At 33.2% G+C, this 17329-nt stretch overlaps 1 protein-coding gene across 3 annotated transcripts in view; it reads left to right on the top strand.

The window, feature by feature from the left end:
- Positions 1-6118: 6118 nt before the first annotated feature.
- The window catches only part of LOC143233580 (coiled-coil domain-containing protein CG32809-like), a 397453-nt gene continuing 386242 nt past the window's right edge, over positions 6119-17329 (top strand). For 2 of the 3 annotated variants that reach the window (XM_076469932.1, XM_076469934.1), the window contains exon 1: positions 6124-6258. The gene's annotated coding sequence lies outside the window, so the exon portion shown is untranslated. Of the gene's footprint in view, positions 6259-17329 lie in introns of all 3 variants that reach the window. The other variant, XM_076469933.1, reaches the window with a different exon arrangement.

Here is a 17329-nt window from a genome sequence, read left to right on the forward strand (position 1 = left end):
TTAATATTTTCTCCTACACTTTTAGAAAATTAATTTTAATCTTTTCACGAATTTATTAAAAAAAACAGAAAACAAGAGCTCTGTAACCGGAAAATTAAACAGTACATTAAGCCTTAAAGTAAATTCTTTTGTGTCTTTTTAAGAGAAAAATATATGTAATAAGTTAAGAACTTATATTTATATATATTTCGTTTAGGTCTGGAAGCATTGAGAAACAAGTATTTAAAAAAACAAACAAACTATATTTCCAAAACTCCTATAACGTAACAATTGTGTAACTTTTCACCTCGTTTGGGATATTTTGTAAATACAAATAACAGACAATCTCATGTTATCTTTTGTAACTACAAGTAACAGACAATCTCACTTCATCTTGTGTGGTTACAATTAACAAACAATCTCACGTGATCTTTTGTAACATCTAGTAACAGACGATCTCACTTCATCTTGTGTGACTACAAATAACAGACAATCTCGCATGATCTTTTGTAACTACAAGTAACAAACAATCTCAATTATCTTTTGTAAATACAACTAACAGACAATCTCAATTATCTTTTGTAAATACAACTAACAGACAATCTGACTTGATCTTTTGTAAATACAACTAACAGACAATCTGACTTGATCTTTTGTAACAAGTAACAGACAATCTCAATTATCTTTTGTAAATACAACTGACAGACAATCTGACTTGATCTTTTGTAACAAGTAACAGACAATCTCACTGTTTTACAACTTTTGTGTACCCAGTTCAGTACTTCCTTATCAATAAATCTCTTTCGTTTGTAAAACATTAGATCTTCATTTAATTAGCAAACCTTTAACGTATAACCCTAAATTTTCATATATGAAATAAATATTATCTGAAAAGGTATAAAAATGGAGGGTGTGTGTGGTTTATGTTGTAATACTAATTTTGCAAACCCTATTTTTCTGAAACGCTAACTTTTGTCGCTTGTATCGTTAATCTGCAAACTTGAAATTATTTTGATATATGATGTTAAATCTTCACACATGAAGTAATTATTGTCTGAAAAGGTATAAAAATGTAGGGGGTGTGGTTTATGCTACAGTAGTAATTTTGCAAACCCTATTTTCTTGAACACTATCTGAAAACTTGAGGGCCCGGCATGGCCAGGTGGTTAAGGTGTTCGACTCGTAATTTGAGGGTTGCGGGTTCGAATCCCCGTCGCACCAAACGTGGGGACGTTATAATATGACGGTCAATCCCACTATTCGTTGGTAAAAGAGTAGCCCAAGAGTTGGCGGTGGGTGGTGATGACTAGCTGCCTTCCCTCTAGTCTTACACTGCTAAATTCGGGACGGCTAGTGCAGATAGCCCTCGAGTAGCTTTGCGCGAAATTCAAAAACAAACAAACATATATCTGTTTCAAAATTTATTTTCAGGGATACTTTACTGCTGTTTCCAAGAGTGAAAAAATAATTTTGTCTTAAGTAGCGCACTTCTCGGATATTTAACCTATTTATCGGTGTCATAAAAACAAACAAACAAAATAAATTTTAAACATTATTCTTTCAAATGCAATACATTATATTTAAGCTAATTTGCCTTTTTTTTCTTCAAAAATTTTGGTGTAAATTTTTGGTATAATGTTCCAAATGTTTCCAAAACGTTTGGACGTCTTGTACATATATATATAATGGTTCATTAGTGTTCTTTCAACATCATGTGGAGTTATTTTATAATATTCATACCTGAATATTAATTATTTATATTTAAATAGGATAACTAATCGTCACGAGGTGGCTTTCTACCTGTTTTGTGGTCTGTCTATGCATCATGGCTGTCATGGTAATTTTCCTGGCACACTCAAAGTTCCCTAACTTTCTTTCATACAGTGTCTTGTCATTTTATAATCTGTGGCCTTCTTAGAAGTCAAGAGGAACACTGAAGACATCTAGTTCAACAGAAGGGCTTTAATTTTAAATATAATTAAATAATATTTGGCACGTGTATATACAGTTCCCTTTAGCACAGAGGCTGATTATTTAGGGAACAAGGAGAAAAGAGTACCCAACTTTGACAGTGTTCATCCAATGACGGTGAGAAATTTAATGGACCATGCGCAGAGAGCTGACTTGAAGAGTTACCAAGTCTGGGCACAGTCCTCAAGATGGATCTTCACATATCTAGTTCCTCATTCCTTTCATTTATCTTTGTTTATATTTTAAAGTTTTGTTGGGAGTAAGAAGTACCTAAACATTCAACGACATGTCTAACCAGATGTAATAAAACAACTCGAGACGTTTACTTTTTATTTCTAACATTGTCAGCTTGCGTGGATTTGTGAAAATATGTTTAATTTTAACCGTGTATAATATTTTAAACCCGTACAATACGTCGCAACTAGACAGATTTTTCCTTGGTTACTACTGATATGTTATTGTTAGCATAGAAACCTTTGTTTATTCTTAACTTTTCTTTAAAAAAACAGTTTATCGGAACATGATATCAATAAATGTAGAATCTGTCCTTAGAATGAACGTTTATCTGCTCAATAATACACTGTTATGTAGCTTCGTCAAAGGACTGTTTCAGATGGACTATTTTATTGTACTGATAGGGTGGGAAACAAAAGTTTTAGTTGTGAAAATTATCTAAAACAATTATAAAACTTTAAGATTTATTGCAATAAAAACATTCCTTAAATTAAAGCGTCTTAATTAGTTCATACTTTCTGACAACTTTCTGATATGTGCTAAGCTGTTTTCTACGTCTAAAGACGTATATAGAAATCTTACTCGCACACCATTTCCTACCTCGATCTATTTACGGAATGTGTCGGAGAATTCGAGAGCCTTAGGCACTTTAAATAATTTTAAATGATGCGTTCCACACTTTCTCCTTGTAATGTAATCCGAGGGTCGCAGGTTAGAATCACCGTCACACCAAACATGCTCGCCCTTTCATGGGGCATTATAATTTGACGGTTAATCCTACTATTCGTTGGTAAAAGAGTAGTCCAAGAGTTAGCGGTGGGTGGTGATGACAAGCTGCCTGCCCTCTAGTCTTACACTGCTAAATTAGGGACGGCTAGCGCAGATAGCCCTCGTGTAGCTTTGCGTGAAATTCAAAATAAGCAAACCAAACTTCTCGTATTTCGAAACAAGTTTGGGTTAACAGCAGAATTAATTGGACCTTGTCATATTTTGACAGCGCCATCATCAGTCACTTATCTGAAATTAAGAAAACTGTGCATCACTTATGATTCCAGACTTTTTTAAGCTTCCTATTTCTTGATGATAACTCGAAACGGTGGGAGTTTGCTGATGGTGGAATGAGACTCGGAACTGTTTCATCTTTCATACCAAGCCATCCCAAGTTGAACATTACAGGTAGTGTGAAAGTTAGGTGCAAATTCTCTTTTTTCTTAAAACAGTTAAAATAGATGTGTGTGTGAACGAACTCTTTATTTTTCAGGTATTAAATAATTTCCTGGTTATCTTTTAATGATTCTTTAAGGAGTTTTATAAGTACTCAAATATTATACAAAAACAACAACAATATAATAATATGAAACTTTCGCATTTTAGTGTGTCGTATCCCATGAACGGTATGTTATTGGAAAATTGACTTGTTTTGTTTGTTTTATTAAATTTCGCGCAAAGCTACGCGATGGCTATCTGTGTTAGCTGTTTCTAATTTAGCAGTGTAATACTAGAAGGAAGGCACCTAGTCATCCTCGTCCACCAGCAGTTCTTGGGCTGCTTATTCACCAACAACTAGTGGGATTGATCGTAATATTTTAGCACCCCCATGGCTGAAAGGTCAAGCATATTCGATGACAGAATTGGAACCTGGAACCCGTTGATTGGGAGCCGAAGCCTCGTGGTGAAATTGCACAGAAATGTTAAAAATATCAAGTAGAAGCAAATTCTATAGTTGTCACATAGTGCAACCAGGGGTACCACTGTGATCTAATCACAGCAACCGTTCAAAATGTGCTCCTTCAGCGCCTACAATAAAGTTGAAACATCTAGAAGTGGTGAAGTGTTTTTCATCAGTCCATAGGATGCTGGCAAACCACTGTTCACTCACTGGCTTCCAGTCTTCCCAACAACAAATTCAACACGTCTTTCAGTGCTTTAGCACGATGCAGTTTTTAAGTAAGCATTCACAAGGTTGACCAAAAAGCCCTAAGAACAGTTGACATTGGTAAATCAAAACACCGGGAGACATAACACGCAGCCACGTGCACTTGTTCTGCTTCGTCATAGCTGACTTCAGGAGATGTTCGTGGTCTGCGTGTACCTCGTGACCTGTGCACTTTAATACTTTTTGCAAACACTACATACAGCAACATTGGAACAAAGCTGTCTGTGGATATTACGCACTCCAAGGTGTTTCTTGGCGGTTGAATTGGTGTAATCACATTTCACTAGTTCACCTCTCTGCACATTTGTCTCTTTAAGTGTTTAAGTGAGCTACGATATCATCCACAGTCCCAAATTTACCCATGACAAATAAATGAAAGAAACCTCAGTGATACCCCTGAGGGCAACATGTGACAAATGCGGTATTTGCAGCCGCAAGATACCCTTAATATCCCCGTGCAATTTAAATCTTCTACGATGTCCCCATGTATCGTTTATAACCACTTTATATATGATTTGGTAGTCTCCAACAGGGACAGTGGTAAGTCTGCAGATTTACAATGCTAAAATCCAGGATTTGATTTCCCATGGTAGACACGGCTCATCTTTTGAAATATAATACTACTGCCTGTCGTATGTCCATGTAACTACTTCGCAGGGTGTGCAAGGATCTTCAACAAAATTGGTATGGAAGCTCATTAGGTCCATCAATATTGCGTTTTACGGCTTTTATGAGCGTTTTTTTTATAACCTCTACCTTACCTCCTCTGAATGGATCGTCACCAAATGAGGTTTGGAGGTTTTTTTATTTGTGGAAAGATACGTACAAATTTACAGTTTCACATTTTGCGCTTTGCAGTTTTTATGTGTTTTTTTTGTTGTTTTTTTTACAATCACATATAAGGAAAACAACTCCTCGTGTTCTAAGATATCCTTTCATTAATCATGAATGTATGCTATTAGATGAGGTAATGGTAAATCTAAACATGAACTATTGTTTGCGAAATGTCCTCACGGGTTGAAGTACTTATAGAAGTTTTAAGGGAGTGTTACTTGTTGCCCACTGGTACAGCGGTAAGTCTACGGATTTACACCACTAATATCAGCCCTTGATTCCTCGCGGTAGACTCCCCAGGTAGCCACATATGACTTTGTTATAAGAAAAACACACACTTGTTGTTCTTCCTTTTGCAACAACTGTCATTCTTTCACTAGAGTATTTTATTAGTTTGAAATTCTCGAACAATAATGCATACAAAAGATTTTCTATTTCAAAGTTTGAGGTGATCTCGTAATTTTATTTTTTATTATTTTAGAGGTGGTTGACCTAAATTCCACTGAAGATAATTTACTTCAACCGCTATTCTATATTTTCACTTGTATTTCTTCGTTTAATTTCTAAAGTTATTTCAGGAAATGGCGATACAGTGCTTTTCCTGCAGTGTTACAGTTTGTTTATGTGCAAAGCTACAAAACTGGCTATCCGCTCGCTCTTTCCACCAAGGGAAATCTTACCCCGGATTTTAGCGTTGTAAGCCTGCATGCTTACTGCTTACTCACTGGGAAACCAATGTGACGGATTTATCGGTCAAAGAAATAAAGTAAACAGGATGGGCATGTTTATTATTGAGACCTTTCCTGCGGAGCTTATGATGTTAGAATGATGTTAATTTGTACTCCATTCATACATTTTTCCCTGTCACTACATCTGTTTTGCGTAGTGATACATAGTGTTTGACACTCGTAATTATTTCCTTTTATAATAAAAAAAAATTGAGTGTTTTCACGTAATAGCAGCAAACATGAAACAAACAAGTACACAGTTTTACTAACCTGGCTAACGTCACAGTCGGGTTTTTCTTCTGGTGGCGCTTCTCTTGTACGTTTTAAATGGGTGGTGGTCTGCATTTGCGGTGCGAGTGAGCACGCGCTCACTCACCCAACCGAGTGGATTGTAATGGGTCGACTGTCGCAGTTGAAGCATGCACTGTTGTTAGCATCGCTCTGCCTTAAAGGACAGCTGGAAGTTTACCGAAGAGCCATCTATAAATACTAACAATCCTGGTTTGCATGTCAGTCTGTATGGTTCCCTATAGAACATTAACTGTTTTATGAATCACCGAATCCCATACCTACATGGTAAGTTGCTGTCTCTGAGAATGTATTGTTCCTACTTCAGCCTAGCTTGGATTTCTATTTCTACTTTAGCCTCGCCTGGATTTCTCCAATATTGCATTCTCAACTTATGATGTTTCTTTCTAAATTAACCTCACGCGGTCAGTCTAATAGTTGTTAATAAACGCGTACTTTGGTTTGACAGGTTTCATAATAATGTGTTTATAAAGATAAAGTTAAATAATCATAATTTAGGACATAAGTGATGATTATGATATTATCTTAACTACCGGTCTTTATATAACAGTATTGTTCATGGAAAAAAATCTAGTTTAATAATTCAGCCTATGTTTAAAATGCAATATATTTCTTACTAAGCTAAACCCACGAAAGCATGGAGCGAATTACAGCACAAGCTGTGATACGTATACAGCAAGTACTGTATATGTAGCTATTTTGGACTAAAATGTGGTATAGAAACATATTAGAAAGAAATCTCTCTTTAGTAATCTGTAATATAGATACCGTATATTAGTTAATAAACACTAAACTAAATAGCGAATTTTTTCACAAACAGTTATGTCTTCAACGTTAATTCATAAAGATTGTCATATTTCTACGTTGTGTGTGTGTGTGTGTAGAAATGTTAATATTTTTACCTTTCGAATTTCTTCCATTTACGTAAGCTTTCAATTTTACGTATTATGCATTTTAGTAATGGAATAAATCTCAGAGAAACAGTGGTTTAATTTTGATGTTTTTGACAACTGCATCTTTTGTATTTTAACTGTAGTGTCGTATGACTATATTTATTGACTCAAACATATCTCGTGCTTACTGAAACTATCTTGATTTCACTTGTTGCTTTTACAAACAGCCCCATAAAGCAATACATAAGTTGTTGTACAGCCAGATACAAAATATATTTTGTGTTTATTGCTTTAACAAGGAAATACATTTTATTGAATTAAATTCATCTGTTCTTATGTCATTGAATAATATATGCAATTTTTTGTTGGCTCATTGTTAACAGACTTAAAACTTATTTTAGTTTATCTGATGTAATGTTTTTTTGGTTTTTTTTTAATGACTGAGGTGTTATAATAATGCTTGTAATTGATACGAACTTAAAATGAATAAACCAAACTGAGAAATACTTAAGAATTATATATGGTATCACATGACTATTAATTAATTGTGGTAGTAAATCACCCAGTTAAACATTGACCTCAAAATAATAAAAAACTACACAGATACAGCATCGAAAACGAATACATATTTCATGTTTCATAATTTCCCTTTCAGATCGAAGCAGTGCTACTTAGTATAAATATTACACCACAGATTAAGTTAATTAAGACTAATAACGTTATTACGTAATATACCTGAACGTATTTTTCGATTTTTAAGGTAAAAATTATATATAATGGACTATCTACTTAGTTGCACCTACCGTAACTATCGAACCTCGAATTTTAGTGTTGTAAACTAACAAGTCTCACCACTGAGCCATTGGTGGGCTGATAGAGGATAATACATCGATATATAAATATTTACATACATATATATTAGAGAAAATTAATACTGATAGAGTTAAATAAACGAAATCAAAAGGAAGGACTGCGTTAAAAACAAAAATCTAAACATCTGATTAATTATGATAATTTGTTATAACCAAAAACAAACCGAAACAAAAATAAATAAAAAAAATAAAAAACGCTGCACTAACTGAAGGGATCCCAGGGTACAAGCTATAATGTACCTTAGAGTTTGGAGGTGACTGCAGAAGCAGGATCCACATTGCGGTGGATATACATTAACATTACAGCAATGTACAGCTACTATAATGTGCTCGCAAGGCTATATTATAGTTTCATAGTATATCACTAGTTAAGGTTATTGCACCTAACTTCATAAAGATTGAACAATATATATATATATACACACAGAGAAAAATATTGCTATGAACAAACTCATGATGTTTGTTTGAAATTCATTTTGAGTTAAAATGGTCTGGCAGGTTTTCCAACAAGAGGGACTTCAACGAATGATTTTTAAAAGTTCCAAATACATCCCTAAATGAAACAATGGGTTTGAATGGTCTGGTAAGTTTTCCAACGTGATGGACTTCAACAAATGAGTTTTCAAAGTTACGAAGACACACTATAAGTGAACAAATGATTAAAATTTCTGGTAGGTTTACCAAAACGAGGGACATCAGTGAAGGCCTATTCAAAGTTCTGAATACATTCCGAAGTGATGAAAAAAAATGGTTACATTGATCTGATAGATTTACCAATATGACGGACAACAATGAATGACTTCCCAGTGACAAATATTTTGAAACACAGTATTCGTGCACGATTTACTCATAAAATGTAAAAGTCACAGGCAATGAAACAAATCTGAGTTCGAAAAAAGAGAGATCGACGACCAATGACACATTATGTGCCATATTGACCATTATGTGCCATATTAACCATGATGTGCCATATTAACCATTGTGTGCCATATTGACCATTATGTGCCATATTAACCATTATGTGCCATATTAACCATTATGTGCCATATTAACCATTATCGCCGAACTAAAAGTTGAAATAGAGGGTTCCCTGATAACTATACACAAGTCTATACACCCCATTTATAGGGGCACTTCACTAACCAGATAAAAAGTTGGTGGTACGTGACCCCTGTGTTCCCAACAGTTCTGCCACCTACGATCAGGTCATACGTACTTAGAAAATAAGAGAAAATGTAATCGTGGGCTACAAAAGTTATTTGATGAAAATAAACTTTGTACGTATCTTACAGTGCTTTTAATCAGTTTAGCACGTGGCTTCTGTTCCTGAGTTATAGAACATTGAATTTCAGGACATGCCTATCAAACTTTTAATATTTTGAAAAAACAAAACAACACTAATTTCATAAACTTCTGCTTTTTAAAACTGCATTTTTTAACATTACACATTTTCAAGTTTTTAAGTTCTTCAACGTTACGTTTTACTTCAAAATCTATTGATCTTACAAATTCGAAGCTTGACTATTTCATCACGTGTTACGTTTTGATTTAAGTTTTCAAATTCAAATTGCTAGGGGGCACTGTGGTCGGTCTGTCTGGGCCTAGCTTAATAGCTGGTTCATGGTTTAAAAATAGGTACTCTGAGATTGAATTTTCTGCTAATTTTGCAATAATTTATTGAAAGTCTTAAACATTTGCAAATAATTATTTAATATTCACAAAAATAGGTGTTGATTACTGGTACTTATAATCGCCATGAGTTACGTGCAGTTTATTATGCATTGCTATACTTGATTCCTGCATATTCCTAAAGTCTATCCATATAGGATCAATTACTGAAGGGTAAGTCAAAGTTTTAAAAGCCCTAGAATTACTGTGACAAAATATTGGTCAGGCTACTGCTCGATCTGGCAGCTCTTATCTGATACAATATTTGTCATGTTAGTTACCGAAGGCGAGTTTTCAGTCCAGAGCTCTTCAGGCCAGCTGGAGTGCTTTCATGAAGAATCGCTAAGGGATGAGTAGATAAAGAATATAGTGTTTAAAAACGGGCCTAATACTGATATGACGAGAATAACAATGAGTTTTATATCATTACGAAAACAAAATTGTCACATTAGATTCGTTTGGTTAAATTAAAAATTTTGCACAAAGTAAAAACTAATAATTGAAACCTATTGAAAATGTTGCATTCCAGTGTTACTTACTATACTAATTTCTGAATATCACGAGTGAAGGAATTTTTTTTTGTAATAAACTATATAAGAAGAATTACACGCTTGTAAATTGTGTAACATCTCGAGCCGTAGTGTAGAATCTAAAATAATATTTGTTTTAAATTCACTAGTTATTCTATATATTGCTTTGTACATAGGCTTTCATAACTTGATTTGAAAGCTAAACCAGGTCACACTTAGCATTATCTTGTTAAGCAGCTAAAATGAGTCATTGATGTGTAGTTACATGATACTCTATATATGTAATATTCTAATTATGTAATATTTTAGTTATTTGATATTCTACATATGTGATATCCTAGTTGTTTTGTTATTATACTTATGTGGTATTCTAGTTTTTTGTTGGTTTTACAAAACAAACCTACACAATGGGCTTTGCTTTTAGCATTATAAGCCTATTGACTTACCACTGAACCACCGGAAGCCCTAGTTTTATGACAGTAAGAATTATATAAAGTTGTGAAACTTTGAGAAAGGGCAAGTGATTTCATTGTTCTTTTTATCTGCTCCGTTATTTGAAACTCTGGTATTGTTTCTACGCCTACCACAGCGGGAGTCTATGAATTAAATTTCAACCAGGTGGTCTTTGTTATAGATTAGGCTTAGGTCTTCTAATTTCAAGAACGATTTTTGAGTTTTTATCCATAACATCCATCAAGAATGTATTATTATTATGATAATGTTCATTGGTGACCTTCATATGAGGAAAAACGCTCATCATAAGAATTTAATTTGTAGAAGTTCCCTTATCTGGCGAATATCACTATAGTTACTTACCAGAAAATCTACTACTATGGAAAATGATATTAATTTCATAAGGGAATAAGACCGCGCACAGGGCACTGACGTGAGCAGTCGGAAGCTCATTTTAACATACCCTTTAGAGAATTAAATAATCCTTCTCATGGAAAGAAGAACAGTGCGTTGTGCTACCTAGAAATTTTTATATTTTTTCTTAAATAAAATTATATCAAAGATTGCATAAGATATAGGGCATCTAACATAGACTATATAGTAAGAGGAAAACAATTATTAATATTACACGAAAAAGGCTAGCACTATTCCCTGTTTCTATATACATCTGCTCGTGAGCCTGGCTTCTTACGAAATGCAGTGTGCTCACGCGCAGTTTCCCGGGGAATTTTGCACCATAAGACAGCATGCGTTATTACGCTTAGATCCAGATGCAATGGTTCTCAGACACTGGTTATTTTAACTGAGTATATAGGTAACGCGCGTGTTGTTACTCATTCTTGCCTTGTTCTTGCAATTTAAAATTTCCGCAAACTTGTAATTAATAAGGAAACAAATGTCTCTCAATTTTTTTCACCTAAGTTACTAATAATCTAAAGAATTATCTCGAATAGAGACGATTTCCGCTAGTTTTGTTAAGCCCCACGGTCAAGTTTATGTAATATATTTATTTTCTAATTTACAGAACATATTTTACTTGAATAATGACATTTTATAAAGAAATATTTTTTTTTTTTAGGATTTCGTATTGTTTTGTCAGGTTTCTGTTTGCTGATAGTAATCCTAACAACGGGTTTTTGATGAAAATCCAAGGTTTAGAATACAAGCGTATGTTTAATCGTCATAACAGAGGATTATATTGGCTGGAGAAGACGGATAGATTTAATACAATTACATGTCAGTTCAGATGTATCAGTAAAATAGATGGAAATACGAAGAGATATATAGAGAAAGAAAAATATCCAATTCAGTTATAAGTTAATATTTAGACTATAGTAAACTCTTGGATGGATAATATAGAAGGATACAAATAGATAAAACTCTTTCTCTGTTTGTGTATATATACATTTACCTTAATTGTAAGTTAATATATAAATGAATGGATACAATATTTGGTCTATTAAAATTCAAAGGGGCAGATAGAAAAAGAAAAATGTAGATTAAACTCCGTTGTTGTCAATATTTAAATGTGGGGATAATGAGATATAAGAAGAAAGTTTGTTTGTGGTTAAGCACAAAGATACACAGTTGACTATTTGTGCTCTGCTCACCACGGGTATTGAAACCATTGGAGGGACAGATGAAGAGAGAGAGAGAGAGCAATAGAAAGAGAAAAATTAACAGAGAGAGAGAAACAGAAAACTGAAAAAATAAATTCATTTTATATATAGTTTAAATGTCGTGTAAAAGATCTAGTCGAGGTTGATAAGTTGGTCCAATAACTTATTTCATAAATACATCACACTGAGTGAAAATTACACATCTACCATCTCGTAAGCAAAACAGATTACGAATTAGTCGTGATATATGTCCATATGCTTCTTCTGTGTTACCGAAAACAAACTAAATTATATTCATATGTTTCTTTTGTGTTACCTAAAACAAATTAAATTATATTCATATGGTTCTTTTGTGTTACCTAAAATAAACTAAATTATATCATATGTTTCTTTTGTGTTACCTAAAACAAACTAAATTATATTCATATGTTTCTTTTGTGTTACCGAAAACAAACTAAATTATATTCATATGTTTCTTTTGTGTTACCTAAAACAAATTAAATTATATTCATATGGTTCTTTTGTGTTTCCTAAAATAAACTAAATTATATTCATATGTTTCTTTTGTGTTACCTAAAACAAACTAAATTATATCCGTATGTTTTTGTGTTACCTAAAACAAACTAAATTATATCATATGTTTCTTTTGTATTACCTAAAACAAACTAAATTATATCATATGTTTCTTTTGTGTTTCCTAAAATAAACTAAATTATATTCATATGTTTCTTCTGTGTTACCTAAAACAAACTAAATTATATCCATATGTTTCTTCTGTGTTACCTAAAACAAACTAAATTATATCCATATGTTTCTTCTGTGTTACCTAAAACAAACTAAATTATATCCATATGTTTCTTCTGTGTTACCTAAATCAAACTAAATTATATCCATATATTTCTTCTGTGCTACCTAAAACAAACTAAATTATATCCGTATGTTTCTTCTGTGTTACCTAAAACAAACTAAAAAATTCACTGAGATTATTTTCTAGTTTTGAGTTATATATTTGCAGTTAAGTGGTAACTTAAAACTGTGCCTTTAATTATTCGACTTGAAAAATATCATATGGAAACCTCCATATATTGAAAGTTAAAACTAGGTTTTCTCGCAAAAAATCTGTATTTTGTGGAGTAATATACAGAATCGGAGTTGCACGTGTATTCGACGACTTACTAACAGGAAACAGCATTTCTATTGATTATTAGCTGAGTTACCCGAAGAGGCCATAAATGTCCCTAGATGTGATATAGGGGTGAGTCAGGTCCAAATAGCAACTTTTTATACCACTTTCCCTTGTACCCTAACCGTACATGCTAAGTCTGGTGATAGTCGGTCTATCAGTTCGTCACTTATAAGCGGATACACACGCACACACAACTTTTCCAAGTAATGTCTAGTAGATACAAAATTGAATTCATGAACTGATTTGACGAGCTACTAACATCAACTTCTTGTTCTGTTAATGGATTAGACAATTTACAAACAACACTTTTTTATGATTTTAGGGAATTGTGATCGTAAATAAAACTGAGATTTACCCGCAACTATATTATTCCTTTAATGTTATTTTCGTTTACAGTATTGGTTGAGCGTCTAATGAATCATGCTTTGGTATTTTCAACTCCTTATCGTCATACGTTTAGTGTAGAGATGATTTTTAATTATTAGCTTAGAACATGAATATAGAACTAATCTAAATATTGCAAGAGTTTATAAGGTTTTCGGCCCTGAAACAACACATTACAGTCTTTGTAAGTAAGAACGTAAGAAAGTTATAATTAGTTCTAATGATTATTGGGTTGACGTTTAGTTTTGATTAAAGTATATAACTTGCTCTGGTGGGAAGTTAGTGTTAATACCACATTATTTTTATTCTACTGATTATAGTGAATCGCGGGTGTAAATGGATACGACCATTTACTAACAAACTGTCGTTCTTGAAATCATGCAAACTGCAGATTTTTCTCACATTCGTCTTAATTTATTCATTTCAGATTCAAAACTAGAGACGTGTGAAAATTGAATTTCAGATCCATCTTTTGTCTTTTACAAGTCACTCTTGAATAAGTTTTTTGTTCAGTACCAGTCGTAAAAGATATAAAATATATTTTACACACCTTTGATTTCGAGCCGCAATGGACGAATTAAGAGAATGTGAAAAAAGAAAGCATCTACAGTTTATTTGTCTTATAACAGTTTTTAGGGTAACTGGTTTTCTAGTATTTCGACGTTTAAATCGTAGCTATTACATATTATTGGTTAATATTTTTCAAAAGATTAAATTTATTGGTTTACTTTGGGAAGCAACTTCTAATAAATGGAAACTCGGTTACACAAGAATTCATGAATAAAGCCCAGTTTTATTTGTTTAATCTTGGAATTCTTTTCTTTTAATATAAAAGAAGTGGAAGTCGCAATTCTACTTTAAGCCTAAATTAGTGCATAGGCAGAGGAAGCTACAATATTTCTCAATTTCCAATACGAACTCAACATAGATTTGGTAATTATTGTTTCGATAAAACTTCTTTGATATTTTTCTATATTCAGGCTCTAGGACGTTATCTCTTTTTTATTGGATTTAACATTTTAAAGTAATATTTATTCAAAAATAAAAACAAACAAATGAAGATTTTGTTTCAGTTCACTTTCGAGAAAGCCTTACACGACACCATCTAGCGTAAAAATACAACAAAAAATGAATACATCGCGAAATATATATCGCTGACGCTTGTATTATTTTGTAAAATTTGAAATAAATGTTGAACAATGGATCTGTATAATGCCTGTTCACTTTAACTCGTTCTTCCTTTTAAATTATTTTTGTATAAGAATGATAGAACTAAGTGATAGATGCTAACTCAAAGAAGCATGACCATTAGCGTTTCAAGATATGCCATATTTCGTGTCTCAGGTGATAGAAGTGGTGTTTTTAAAAGAAAGATTTACACTCTTATCTCTTTTGAAGCAGTACCTTACTGTATTTAGTACTTTTAGAAGTACTGTAGTGAAGCCTTTTATTCACAGGAACTAAGGAAACTAGGATGTTTTCATATACTTGAATATGTAATAGAAGAAGAAAGGCTTTATTTAGAGATAAAAAATACTTTTATCGTTTTTACGTAAAGTACATACGTATTTTATATATTTTAATAAAAGACATTTCTAGTGGAAAATAACCATTCTGGGCGTGTGAATCTTTCACCTTGATTGTCTAGTCTTAACTCCTGTTGTCGTTGAGGTAACTTGGTGGAGAATTCTGAATTCTTGGAACATAGGTAACGTGTTTAAGAGCGTTTTTGACACATAGTTTGAAATTACTTAAGAACCCACATTTCCTATACATATGCGTTCACGCACTATTGTGAAATATCATGTGTTAATTGGTATTTTTGAATGGTCTTCTTATTGAAGATTGGGAAAGATACTGTGTTGTTTCGTAAAATAAAACAATTGTTAACCATTTTAGAAATTCACCGATGAGTGTCGTTTCTATATTTTTTCTATTGACAATATAACGATATTGCTAGGCCTAAATATTTGTTTTAGGTAAGAGTATGATAAAATTCAAAGAATAAAAAGCTAAAAGAAGGTAATCGAATTGTATAAATTCTTTTAATGAAATACTGGCGAATTGAGAAAAGATAGTGCAGTCAGAATTCGAAATGAGTAGTAATTAACCTTTTTTGTGTCTAAATATTGGCATTTGTATGCTTACGAACAAAATGGAGATCGTTCTGTGTACGTGCAAGCTATCATTTTCCTTCTCTTTAGGTTAATTAGCCCAGTGTTTGAAATGAAAATAATGTGAAGTAAACTGCTTATTTTTCTACCTGAAAGTCGTAAAGTTTTACCATCTTGTAGTGTAGTATTGTGGGACTCGCTACGAGAGATTTGTTACAATTTAACCATGATGTTTTTATTTCTCAACAAGTCTGTGAATTACCTGTCAATTCCCCAAGAATTTAGTGTGAAAGCTCAGCACATATCAACACCATCACAAAGAAGTTAAGGGGCGTTAAACCAAATGAGATATATAGACAAACCAGTAGTTCCTAAAGGCCAATTCATCATTACTGGGAAACATTAATAACAGGTATAACAAAACATAACTGGCAGGCCAAATTTTTTATAACGTTATTGACGAGTTTTAATAAGAAGAAAAGTTTACTTTTTAATTTCGTACCTGAACTATTTTTTCAGATACGTCTTAAACTTGAAGAAATATTCGCAACGTTCTACAGTGATTTTACTAGTGTTTTAAAACACAGTAAAAAATCATAGCTTGTAAATTGATCTTACGACTGGTCTAAGACACTTACAGTTAGAAATAGTCAAAACACTGTAAGGGCCTGGCATGGCCAAGCGCGTAAGGCGTGCGACTCGTAATCCGAGGGTCGCGGGTTCGCGCCCGCGTCGCGCTAAACATGCTCGCTCTCCCAACTGTGGGGGCGTTATAATGTGACGGTCAATCCCACTATTCGTTGGTACAAGAGTAGCCCAAGCGTTGGCGGTGGGTGGTGATGACTGTAGTTTTCCCTGTAGTCTTACAGTACTAAATTAGGGACGGCTCGGTGCAGCGGGCTAACAACCTACTCACTTAAATACCTGTTGAAGAATCCGTAAGCGATTGCTGCCCTATGTTCCTTCATGGAATCTAATGGTGATAACTAACTAAAACACTGTAAACTGATCTTATGGCTGATTTAAAACATATAGAGGTGCTAATATGAATAGGAATGATTAATGCATGAAGTTTACTAGTATGCAAGTTTCGTCTTCGTTTATTATTCATTAGTGATTTGATAAAGACAGACATTCAACATCGATGTTAAATATTTGAGTCTAAGTTGTTTATTTGATAAACTTGTATCTTTGGTAAGTTGTCATTCACGGTGAATTAACTTCCATATTTTTATTTTTCTCCCTGTGTCTTGAGGGATCACAACGTGATTATTCAGTTATGATTTGTTGATTATGTGTTTGGTTTGTTTTGAATTTCACGCTAGCCGTCCCTAATTTAGCAGTATACAGCTATCCGCGAAAATTAAAAAACAAAAAAATTCGCGTCTCTGTTATTATATTAAATTTCTTCTACAAACATTTATGAGTTCACTTATGCCAAAACTAAGACACCCACTCTTTTGTAACAGGCCTTATGTATTGATTACCTTTATGAAGCTAAAATCTGGGGCTTGATTTTCCTGATGTGAACACAGAAAATAAAAACCCGATGTGGCTTTGATCTAACAAGCAATGAAGCTAATGCGTTTATTCACTGATACCAACCTTAAAAATTCAAT

This window comes from Tachypleus tridentatus, chromosome 12, assembly GCF_004210375.1.
Source record: "Tachypleus tridentatus isolate NWPU-2018 chromosome 12, ASM421037v1, whole genome shotgun sequence".
NCBI classification, from domain to species: Eukaryota; Metazoa; Arthropoda; class Merostomata; order Xiphosura; family Limulidae; genus Tachypleus; species Tachypleus tridentatus.